The following is a 13224-nucleotide window of genomic DNA, read 5'->3' on the forward strand; positions in this document are numbered from 1 at the left end:
AAGGAGGAGGCTACAATGCTTGATAAGAAATGTACTCATTATCTTGCCCATGTAATTGTAACCCCTCTGTACAGTATTTTCACAATAAAAAAAAAGACTTGTGGGCTGGGGGTTTGACTCAAGATGTAGAATACTTACTTAGGCATTGGTTTCAAACTACAGTAAACCACCCTTCCCCCAAAAAAGAAGAGACAAAGAAAAAGGATACTTGCACTAAGAATAACCATTGCATCTAGATTTATCAAGTACAACTCATGGCAAAAAACCCCCGCCACTATTAGAAATAAAGATGTTCATATCTTAATGAAACAAAGAAACAAAAAAGAGGTCAATTCACATGGAAGCATAACAATTCTAAATTTGGATGCCCTTAATTGTATGACTTCAAAAATAATATGACTTCAAAACATAAAGGCAAATATCTACAGAGCTAAAAGAAGAAATAGAAATATTTATAATTACAATAGAAAATACCAATATACTATCTTGGTAATAGATGAAGTATTTTTTAAAGTAAGGCTTTTATAGAAACAAACATGAAACCCACCATCAAACAACTGAGTAATACTTAACACTTTAAAATTTATTATTATTTTTTATTGTAAAGGTGATGTATAGAGGGGTTACTGTTACACCAGTAAGGTAATGAGTTCATTTCTTTCTTTTTTTTTATTTTTATTTTTTGTGAACATACTGTACAGAGGGGTTACAATTACATAGGCAAGATAATGAGTACATTTCTTATCAAGCATTGCAGCCTCCTCCTTTGTTTACCCTTCACATCCCTTTACATTTCTTTTTAAACATTGTTATCCTCTCCCTCATTTTCTCACACTTACCCCTCCCTTTAACCTTCCTCTCCAAATTATATAGTTCATTTCCAACACAGTGTCAAGTGGGTATTATTGTTGTATTAGTTCATCCTTTGTCCTGCTATTTCTGATTCCCTTTCTCTTCCACGGATCCCATAAACTTATATACAAGACAAAGGGTACAGAAGACTAAAACAGAGAAGAGCAAAAGAAGGAAGTAACAACATACAGGACATAATATGAATCTCTTGTTTCCAATTCTTGGAAATCATGTTGATATACTTCATTTTATATGGTCCTATGCACTTAGTGGTTGGTCTATTGAGATTCTCTGTTAAGAATATCATATTCTAGTTATTACAAACGAGGGAACCTATGCTTTTCTTTGGGCCTGACTTACTTCATTTAGTATCATTTTTTCCAGGCCTTTCCATTTCTTTACAAATGAGCAATGTCATTCTTTCTGGTAGAAGTATAGAACTCCATTGTGTATACACAGCACATCTTGATCCATTCACCCATTGGGGGCATCTAGGCTGGTTCCACATCTTAGCTATGGTAAATAATGATGCAATGAACATGGTTGTACTGATAGGCTTAGTATGGGCTGGTTTGTGGTCATTTGGGTAAATGCCCAGGAGTGGGATTGCTGGGTCATAGGGAAGATCTATGTTCAGTCTTTTGAGGAACCTCTATATTACTTTCCAGAGTGGCTGAACAACTTTATACTCCCATCAACAGTGTAGTAGTGTCCCTTTTGGTTACATCCCCTCCAGCATCTGTTGTTATTAGATTTCTTGATTATAGCCATTCTAATTAGGGTGAGATAGAATCTGAGTGTTGTTTTGATTTGCATTTCTTATATGCCCAGAGATGTTGAAATACTTAACAGTTTTTAAAATTGGCCATGCTCTAAGCCATAGAACAAATCTTTTTGTGTAGGTGTGTGGTACTGACTGGGGTTGAATTTAGCTCAGGTTAATTTTTGGATAGGATTTTGTGTTTTTGCCTGGCCAATCTGGGCTTATAGCCTCCTATTTATGCTTCCTTCACAGGTGGGATTACAGGTATGTACCATCATGTCCAGCTTATTCCTTTTTAATAAGTTTTTATTGTGAAAATACCGTACAGAGGAGTTATAATTACATGAGCAAGGTAATGAGTACATTTCTTATCCTGCATTTTTGCCTCCTCCTTTGTTTTCCCCTACCATCTCTGCCCTCCTATCTCCACAACTACACTGCCACCCGCCTCCACCAAAGTTGTAAAGTTCGTTTTTCGACATAGCCTCTTGTACATCTCATACATCTCATTGTTGCAATGGGTCCACCTGTATTCCAGCTTCTTTCTTTTTTGGGGGGGGTCTGATCGTGGGGCCTGAACTCTGGGCCTGGGTGCTGTCCCTCAACTCTTCAGCTCAAGGCTAGAGATCTACCTCTTGAGCCACAGCGCCACTTCCAGCTTTTTTCTTTTTGTTTATGTGGTGCTGAGGAATCGAACCCAGGGCCTCAGGCATGCAAGGCAAGTGCTCTACCAATGAGCCACCTTCCCAGCCCTTCCAGCCTATTTCTTGAAATGGGGTCTTGCTAATTTGTTTGCCCAGGCTGGCTTTGCACCATAATCCTCCTAATCTCTGTCTCTGGAGTAGCTGGGATTGATGTCTGCCTTCATTCTTGTACTTCAGCAATTTCCTTATATTTCAGGTGCAGCTCTTTTGAATAGCAAGACTTCCTTATTTAAGATATTGCATATTTCAGATAGAGAACTTTGACTTGATTCTTCTGAAAATTGGTGATATTCCTTGTTTTTGCTGTTAACAGAGATAATTTAATGTGAAAAGTAGTAAGAAGGTATAACATTAAGTTTTTTGGGGCTGGCATACAAAAGTACAAACTGGATGTCTTAAACAACAGAAATAGAATGACTTACATTTTTTTGCATTTTATTATTATTATTAAGTAGTTGTGCAAAGGGGTTACAATTCTATAAGTCAGGTTATGAGTATAATGCTTCTCGGTCAATGTCACTCCATCTTTCATTCTTCCTCATCTTCCTCTTCGCATCCTTATCCTCAAGCCACATAGTTTGTTTTTTAACATAATGTACAATGGATATAACTGCATTTGCTCACCCTTCTTCCCTCCATTCCTGTTCCCTCCTCCATGCCATCCCCCACACTGTTTCTACTTCCCGGTATTATTTTGATAAACAGTACTTTAGTTGTTCAGAGGAGTTACACTTTCAGATTCCTCCTGTAAGCATAGCATTCTTTAATCAGTTTGTTATGTGTAGTTACATTGATCCTTATATATGTTATCCTGCATAGTAGTATTTTAGGTCTAGCTTTCACATACGAGAGAAAACATGTACTATTTGTCTCTTTGAGGCTGGTATACTTCAGTTAACATGATTTGTTCTGGGTCCATGCATTTCCCTGCAAATGACATAATTCTTTCTAATGGGTGTCCCTTTTTAGAATGTGTGTGTATTGTGTGTGTGTGTGTGTGTGTGTGTGTGTGTGCCCACGCATGCATGCATGCATGCACATGTGCGGTTGCCAGTCTTGGGGCTTGATCTCAGATTGTGGGTACTGTCATTGAACTTTTGTGCTTGAGGCTGGTGCTCTACTACTTTGAGCCACAACTTCATTTCTGGCTTTTTTGGGTAGTTAATTGGTGATAAGTCTCAGAGACTTTCCTGCCTGGGCTGGCTTTGAACCTCCATCCTCAGATCTCAGCCTCCTGAGTAGCTAGGATTATAGGCATGAACCACCAACACATGGCCTTCTCTTTTTAGATTTTTGACACTTTGTGAAGCTTTGAAGCTTGACTTTCATACCCTTCAGCTGGAGGTAGTTGTTTCATAATCTATGTTCACTCAGTTCAACATGGAAGTGTCTGTAGGTCTTGTTCTGCTGTCTGACTTTCCCACTAGCTTGTGGTATCTTGTCTGCACATCTCCCAGACCATCTTTGCTTAGAATGAAACTTTATGTGTTGAAACAACTTGAGCCCTTGTACTATCTACAGACATGGAGGATATATTTTGGTTCGCTCTCTATGTAAAGATTCCAGGTATGCTGAGTTACTTCAATCTGACTTGAAGTCTTTTGGGGCATCAGGTGATGTGAAGCCAGATCATTGTTTATAAAAATGCTGGTTCATATTCTGAACACCTTCTGTCCCAGGTACAACTTTTGGTCAGTCTCCCAAGGCCACGTTTCTTGGACTTCCTTTCTTAGAAGGTACCAGGTAAAAAATCTTGCTTCAAAAGCATCATATGGTCTTTTAATTATCTATCTTGACTCGCAAATATCCTGTGACACAAGGGATCGCAACTGATAGACCAGTACTCATTATCTTGTCAGTAGATGTTGCTTGCAAGATGTTTGCCTGTCTTTTGCCCAACTTTTAAAAGTATGTGTGTGTTTCTTTTCTTTCTTTCTTTCTTTTTATCGGTTGTGGAGTTTGAACTCAGGGTCTGACCACTGTCCCTGGGAGTTTTTTTGTTCATGGCTAGAACTCTACCACATTCAGCTACAGCTCCTCTTCCTGTCCTTTCTGGTGGCTAATTGAAGATAAGACTCTCAAGGACTTTCCTTCCCGAGCTGGCTTTGAACAGTGATTCTCAAATCTAGGATTACAGGTGTGACCAACCAGCACTTGACTTTCCTTTTCTTTTGATACAGGATCTTACTGTGCAGCTCAGGTTGGCCTTGAACTCTCTCCAACTCATGATCATTATGCTTCAGCCTTCTGAATGCTGAGATTGCAAGCACACACCACCACAACCAGCCTTTGTGAAGTTTTCAGTGGGAAGACAGGGCTTATCTGGTATCAATTCTGAGAATACATGTCACTGTGTATCTTTAGGCAAACTATTTAATCTTTCCAAGTATAGTTTTCTCTAACTCTTAGTTTTTTCTTATTTACTATTATTATTATTTATAAAAAGCTAGTGTTCAGGGTGACACTTGTCGCTGGTAGAGCTCTTTGGTACCCTTTTCTTAGATTGCTATTGCAACCTGTTCCCAGAAATAAATCAATGTTCCATGCATTAGCAAGAAGCATGTCGTGAGGCTGGTGCTAATGTGACGCTCTACTGAACATTTTATAGAATATTCCCATTTTTATGGAATCAAACAATGGGAAGGAACATGGCTTTATTTTTCTTCCATTATGCTGTCAAAGACTTGCATGTGGCATTTTGTACAAGGAGTATGTGTGGGCGATGACAGCCATGTCTCAGCCACTGAGGTGGGAACTGTTAGTTAATCACATTTGGCTGCTCCACACAGATGAGACAAGAACAACACTAGGAGTAGATGTCTATTTGCACAGTGCATTTTGGAATTGATTCATGAACACATTTGCACAAGTTAAACCTTTAAATTGGCTATCCAGATTTGAGATGTAATAAATCAGGTCCAACTTGTTTAAATAATTTTCCTCAACTTCGATAAGGAAAAAAAAATTGCGACATTTTACATTGCCTGCATGGAAACACTGGAACAGGAGAGCCATATATAGTATTTATAAACTCTATGCAAAAGAAATATTTGAAATAGCTTTATGAAGTTAGATTTAAAGACAATATATACATATGTAAACATATACAGGGTTGTATATATATACAAAAATATTTACTATATATGCATATATACACAAAAATATTAACTAAAGAATGATATATGCTGGGGAAGATTCCAAGGGTGTGATTCTGTTGAACAACTAAATTGCAGTTTAACAAAATAGCAGGAAGCTGGAACAAGTGTTTCAGGGAAGGGAGGGAAAATGCAGTCATCATATTCAATATGATACATATGTGAGAACTGAGAGATTGAGGGGTGCGGTTGAGAGAGATGGAGGAGAGCGATGAAAGGAGTGATATTAATCAAAATCTATTGTACTCACATACTGACCTGTTGAGTTAAAAACCCCTTTGTACAATTACTTAAAGATTATTTATTAAAAATAGCTTCATGGATGTCAACTCATATTTGATCTCTAGATGAACAAACTATAGCCAGTGTGTATCTGAGTCTGGAGGCAGAGGCCTGCAACCCAGCCCTTCTCCACTCCTTATGAGTGACAGATTCTCTCTAACTCTCACTGTAATTCTTTTTGCTCAAGCATTACCATTCACTGATATAACACAAATATGTGATACCTTGGGGACACATCTGCTTTAATTTTATCTTCAACTTGGCCTTTTGTGTCTGGGCCATCTGAGATCATACCATTATTCCAGGGTCACAGGACATAAGTAAATATGATAGGTTGTGCTAGCCCTAGCCCTTGACTACAAGTCAACTCTATCTGCTTCTGTATCATGTTTCCTCCTAGCTGCTCAGTTCTTGTGTGCTCAGAGGTCCAAGCACATCTGTTCACATCTGTTCATTTCTCCTTTCCCTTTCCCTTCTCTTCAAGGGCTATAAGGGCATATGGCAAGGTGTTGACCTTCATAGAAACAGTACCTAGCTCAGGAAGGGAGATAGTTACAACTTTAACACAAAAAGGAGATTATTAACAACCCCAATGGTGATCATGGTCAGGTGCACTGTGGGGTTGGCAAGCAGGACTTCATGGACAGTGATCTTCACTGCTGTGGGTAGGCTGACTTTCAGGGCCAGTGACCTGGTTTCCAGTGTTGTGGAGTCAGCGGTTCTGGCTAGGATCTTGCATTGTGGGAGGGAGCTGTGAGGGTTTTGGAATGAGACAATTGCCTTAGTCTTCTGACTGGACTGGAAGGTCTTCCTAGGGAAGTTGTGAGAAATGTTACAGGGCAGGGAAAGGAGCCCTCAGAGCATCAAGGAGCTCAGAAAGGCCGGGGCTGTGGAGCCGGCCTAACCACTGGCAACATTTATGGAGTCTGGCTTTGGAACCTAGGAAGCTGGATCCTGAATTTCCACTCACAAGCTATAGGTCCCTGTGGATGCCATTATCTTCTCTTAACCTGGGGGTCAGCACATATCAGCTGGAGATAACATCCACTTAACCTAGTTGTTTGAAGATGGAATGATAGGCAAAACTCTGAGGCTGTTCCTGGCTCACCTAGGAGATCAGCGCATGCTGACTCTAATGGAAACAGGCCTGGATTTGTCTGCTCTGGGCACTTGCCCTTCTGTAGCTTTGTTCTGTCACATGTGAGGTAGAGAGCAGGCTACCATATGCTACTCCAGGTGTATGTGAGCTGTGTCTTTGTAGGGGAGAAGGGCGGGTGCTTCCTCACTGGTTCCCAGTCTGCCCTTCCTGACATGGCCAGCAGTTGGTTGGCATATTTGGCAGCTATAGCCCGTTGTTCTAATGTTTTTTGGGAAGAGCCCATGAAAACTCACCTGTTCCCAATCTGAGCACTGATGGATGGATCAGAGCTCACTTCTGAAACCTGCTATGCATGACTAGCTCCAAGTTCAGCTTCCCTGGCCCATGGAAAACCCCCTGGAAATCCCTCATCTCATCTCATCATTGAGTGATCCCCATCAGATGTCACTTCCTGGAAGAGCTGGGCGGCAGCTGTTGACTTGGTTTTACTGAGTGAAGACTGGAAAGAATTTTGGTTGTGGTGAACACACTTGTTCATAGAAGAGATGCCAACTTATTTTTTCTTTTAATTTGCTCAGGCCTCCAACTTGGTCATCTAGCATGCATAAAAGATTATTCACCAAAAAAAAGAGATTACTCTCCAATCCCAGCATGCATTTCCTTTCAAGTATTTCTGGGAAGAATGATGACAGAAGATGGTTCAGGGGAGAGCTTATGGTCTTTAGAGTATGGGTGGATTAGAAGCCCACTGTGGGACCCAGGGTATGTTCCTAAGCCTCAACTTCTTCATCTGAAAAATAGAAACAATAATACTGTCTCCCTTAGGGGTATTGTCAGAATAAAGGAATATTGTAAGCTTACTTGATGCTAATATACTCTTTTATTCATTGAGCCTTTGCGAAGTATTTTTAAGAGCAAAATAAATAACTAAACAAAGACTTCTTTTGGTTTATGTACTTTCTTAAAACTTGTAGGCAATATTGCTCTGTCAAGAAGACAGAAGTATGAGGTAAGCCAAGCTCAGAGAGACAAATGGCATATGTTTCTCTCATGTGCGGAAGCTAGATCCAAAATACACAGGGATGTGATACATTATACAGGACTCTAGGCATCCACACACATGAGACCAAAGGACACTCTTATGAGAGGAGCACAAAAGCACAATGCTTATGTACATTTGATCACATAAAGTACTATGGATCAAAATGAACTTCAGGGGCTGGGAAGGTGGCTCAATGGTAGAGTGCTTGCCTTGCATGCCTGAGGCCCTGGGTTCCATTCCTCAGCACCACATAAGCAAAAAGAAAAAATGCCGGAAGTGGCGCTGTGGCTCAAGTGGTAGAGCGCTAGCCTTGAGCTGAAGAGCTGAGGGACAGCGCCCAGGCCCAGAATTTACACCCCACGACTGGACCCCCCAAAAAAAATGAACTTCAGGAAATGGAAATAAGATTAAAAAAAGAAGACAGAGGTCTCCATCTGTGCTCCAGAGGATTGCACAGATGCTCCATTCTATACAGTGTGTATCCAGGACTCTAGAGCAAGGTCACTGGCTTTATGAAGTGGCTTGATTGCTATGTGACTCTGAGTAAATTACTTAGTCTCTCTGTGCCTTTGCTTATTTATTAGCCTTATTTCAGATTAATAGTAGTAGCCAGTTCATAGTACTGTCGTGAGGACTGAATAAATGAACACATTAAATTCCCATAGTAGTTCTCGGCATGGGTTGTTGATTGGACTTAGCCTTCAGCCCTTACAATCTACCCTCAGGATTATAGGTAGAAGGGTTCATTCAAAATTCCAGTCAGATCAGTGGGTCCTGGCCTCTTACTCCCTCTCCTGATTCTTCTGGTTCCTTGTGCCCAAAGCATCTGACAGTTCCTTCTGGAGAGCCTCTCCTGAAACACTTCATCTCAGCTGCATTCACCTGCTCCAAGCTGTCCCAGCCCTACTTAAGAACAGGCCTTGTTTAGTCACCCTGTGGAAATGAGTCCGGTGTGCAACTTGTACCTTTTGATTTAATTTTTAATTTAATTTTATTGTCAAGGTGATGTACAGAGGGTTTACAACTACATAGTAGGGTAATGGGAACATTTTTTTTGTCGAACATTGTTACCCCCTCCCTCGTTTTTCTCCTACTTCCACCCCCCACTCCCCCAGCTCAAGTTGTAAAGTTCATTTCCGGCATATTTCCTTGTGAGTATCACTATTGCATTGGTTCATCCTTTGGTCTTTGTCTCACCATTTTGTTGTTCTCCTTCCCTTCCTCAAACCAGATAAATGTTTATGCAAGACCAAAATCGAATACAGTGACAACAGGGGATAAACCAAAGGGGGAAAAAACAGAAAAGAGAAATAACTTCACACAGTACATTAAAAACAACAACAACAAAGAAAAACCTCTTGTTTCATTTTGATTAGCAACATATGATATGGTCATATGTACATAGCTATTGAACTATTGTGATCCTCTGCTAGGACTGTCCTAGATATATACTAATATTTACAAATGAGGCAAACCTTGGAGCCTATGTTTCTTTGGGCCTGGCTTACTTCACTTAATATGATTTTTTTCCCAAGTCTTTCCATTCCCTTACAAATGGGGCAATGTCATTCTTTCTGATGGAAGCATAGAATTCCATTGTGTGTATATATGACATTTTCTTGATCCGTTCATCCACTGAGGGGGATGTGGGTTTGTTCCATCTCTTAGCTATGGTAAAGAATACTGCAATGAACGTGGTTGTGCTGCTATAATATGGCCTTGTTTGTGGTCATTTGGGCAAAGGCCCAGGAGTGGCATTGCTGGGTCACAGGGGAGCTCTGTGATTAGTCTTTTGAGGAACTTCCATACTGCTTTTGAAAGTAACTGAACAAGTTTACACTCTCACCAACAGTGTAGTAGTATTCCCTTTAGCCTATTTTTAAAAATAAAATAAATTTATTATCTTTATGTATATACAATACGCTATGTGGAAAAATGAACTTTACAATTTAGGCGGGGGATGAGGGGTTGAGGGAGGGGGGATGTAGTTGAGGAGATGGGAGGGAAAGGATGGTAGGGAAAAAGCAAAGGAGGAGGCAACAATGCTGGATAAGAACTGTACTCATTACCTTGCTCATGTAACTGTAACCCCTCTGTACAGTATTTTCACAATAAAAAACTATTAAAGAAATAAAAAATTATTATCTTTAAATAATAAGGCAAAGAGATTTCAATCCAACACATCAGTTTGTGAGTATAATGTACCTTGATCAATGTCACCCTTCTATCATTCTCCTCATTCCTTCAAACCACACCATCCTCTCAATTTTCCTAGTTCCATTTACACATATGTGCATTAGCTATTCTAACTGCATTCACACAACCCTTCTCTCTTCATTAATCTATCCCTATTCTTTAGACCCCACCTCACCTGACACCACAAGTTCCAACTTCCCGGTATTTATTTTGTGAGACTGTAAGTTAGGTGTTAAATGGAGTTCCAACACTGAAATTCTCCCCTGCATATACCCATGTATTTTTAAATGGCAGAGAGCAGCATTGGACACGCTTCAGGCTTCTTTGTTTGCTTTTGATCTGTCTCTTCCCATTACTATGTAACTTCAGGGAGACAGGAAAATGGCCTTCTTTGCTATATTTGCAGTACAGAGAATAGTGCTTATCATACAATATAACCCCCAAAGGCATTCATGATTATGAATACTTGGACAAATTGTCTATAACTCAGCTAATTACTGTCTGCTAGTTGTGGTTGACAATGTGCTAGGCATATGATGGGCCCACATTCTGTACTCTAGCTTGCTGGCTTGTATTGAATAATGCATATGTATATAATAATAAATATACATAAATAATAATACACATAGGCAAACAAGGCCTCTTAGAGCACAAATGGGAATGCTGGGGTGCTAAGCCAAGCTCTGCAGATCCAGGCTGAATGGAATGCACAGGATCAGGGCAGGAGACACAGGAGGAGAAGAATGTCTTTGAACTTTGGTTATTCTGTCTGATGAACTGATGAATAATATCCACCCTGCAAACTACTGGATGACTGAGGAGGAGCGGGAAGCTTTAGAGATCTATACCTTCCAATAGAGAGTTGCTTTAAAATTCTGGATTTCAACTCTGTTTAGAAAATAACTTAGCTATAAAGTTCGTTTTTCGACATAACATCTTGTACATCTCATTGTTGCAATGGGTCCACCTGTATCCCTATTTAAACAATTTGCTTTTTCCCTTCCCCTCCACAAAGTATACCAACATCAAATACAGTGAAAGCAGGGCTTATACCGTGGGGGAGGGACATACAAAGCAACAAAGAAATCATCTTGTAAATATGTTAGAAACAATCGCAAGAAAGAAAAATCATTTGAGTCCTTATCTTGGGGTTCATTTGGCCTGTGGGGGGCGGAAGGGGGTCTGGGGGGCAGATGGGAAGGGATGGGAAGGGGAAAACAAAGGAGGAGGCAACAATGCTTGATAAGCAATGTACTCATTACCTTGCTCATGTAATTGTAACCCTTCTGTATGGTATTTTCACAATTACAAAAATATATATAAAGAAAAAAAGAAAATAACTTAGCTAAGTGAAGAGCATTTATTCTGTCCCTTGGAAGAGCTACCTCCTATAGAGTTCCTTTTATTTTTTCTTAAATTCACTTACATGCTGGGCATTTGTAGCTCATGCCTGTCATTCTAACTACTTAAGAGACAGATCTGAGGATCACAGTTAGAAGCCAGCCTGGGAAGACGAATCTGATAGACTCTTATCTTCCATTAATTAGCAGAAAACTGGAAGTGGGAGTGTGACTTAAAGAAGTAGAGTGCCAGACTTGACCAAAAAAAACTAAGGAAGAGTGCAAGGCTCTGCATTTAAGCCTACACACACACACACACACACACACACACACACACTCACACACACACACACACACACACACACATACACACACACACTTCATCTGAATGTTCATTGATGAATTCCCCAAATATTTAGGGAGGAGGAGCTGAGTGCTGATAGTTATTGAGATGGTTATTGTGTTTACTTATCACAGATCCTCAATTACTATAGTAATGCCAGGAGGTAGGTGTTTGAATCTCCCTTGTATAAAAGCAGGCACAGAAGTACTGAGGAAATACTCTCTGACTGTGACTAGTAGATGGCACTATGCATACCACACATCACTGTGTACCTCTGACAGAGCCAGGCCCTGGGGTCTGTTCTCCTGATGAGCATGTCTGCACTTGGTGATGTGACAGGCCCCATATGGTCTTGATGCTCTGAGTGTCCTCTGACTCTTCATCTGACTTTTCTTGAAGACAATGAGGACATTCTACAGAGGGCTTGCCTGGCTCATCAGGGTTCCATCTTCACTTACAAACATTTCTCTCCAAAGAAATCTGGAAGCAGAGAACTCAACTTTGCAGAGTTAAGGAAGCTGGGATACATTGGTATCACAAGGCTCCAGGCTTGGCTAGTCCCTTAACCATCTACATCGTACCATACCTCCACTACAAATGTTGCCTCCTACAGATGTAGGGATTGGACATCTGGTTCTGAGCTGTCCCTATACTATATACTGGACAGATGTTATTCATGATAATAGACTGGCTCTACGTTTGGGCACAGGCTCCTCGCAGGGCATCATGGTATTTCAGAGCCACAGAGGGCTGAGCTCAGGATCTCCTAGAGCCTGAGAAGACTACTGGATGTGTCTTGTCTGGAGACCTGCGGGGTGTGACCTTCTTTCCACACATGGAAGACTGATGTGGCTTTATGACAGTGTTCCCAGGAGATGTAATGGAATGTCTTCCTTAGAGGGCCGATGCTTGCAATGAATGACTCAGGGATGTACAAGACATGCTTTCCGCTCTCACAGATTGGAGGCAGCAGAATCTCTACAGCTGGGGTCTTTCATCTTGCTGCTTATCCTGCCAGCCAGACCTGCAGATTTCCATTTTGGGTGAGAACAGATTTTTCAGAAGGATCAGTCCTGGAGAAGGGAGACACATGTAAGCAAATAATAATGTTCATTCTCTTGTGATATGTCTGTGATACATATATAGCAAACACTTTAGCAGCACTAATCTTTTCCATCTTTCATTTCTTTTTTCTTTGAACTTCTTTTTTCAATCACAAAGCTATAAAGCATTTGGAGACAATTGGTTTTTGGGCACTTTCCATCAGCCGATACCTACTCACTTTAGTGCTCAGATCAACATTCACATTTATGTTCAAGAGAAACCCTAATGGACAGAAGTAAACAGTCCTGTGTTCAGAATGGAGTATTTTTGTGCATGGACAAGTCACTGGGCCTATTCTGTGCTGTCTAGGGCTACAGACTTAAAAATGGCATAAAGAATTAAAA

This window comes from Dipodomys ordii, unplaced genomic scaffold, assembly GCF_000151885.1.
Source record: "Dipodomys ordii isolate 6190 unplaced genomic scaffold, Dord_2.0 Scaffold52, whole genome shotgun sequence".
NCBI classification, from domain to species: domain Eukaryota; kingdom Metazoa; phylum Chordata; class Mammalia; order Rodentia; family Heteromyidae; genus Dipodomys; species Dipodomys ordii.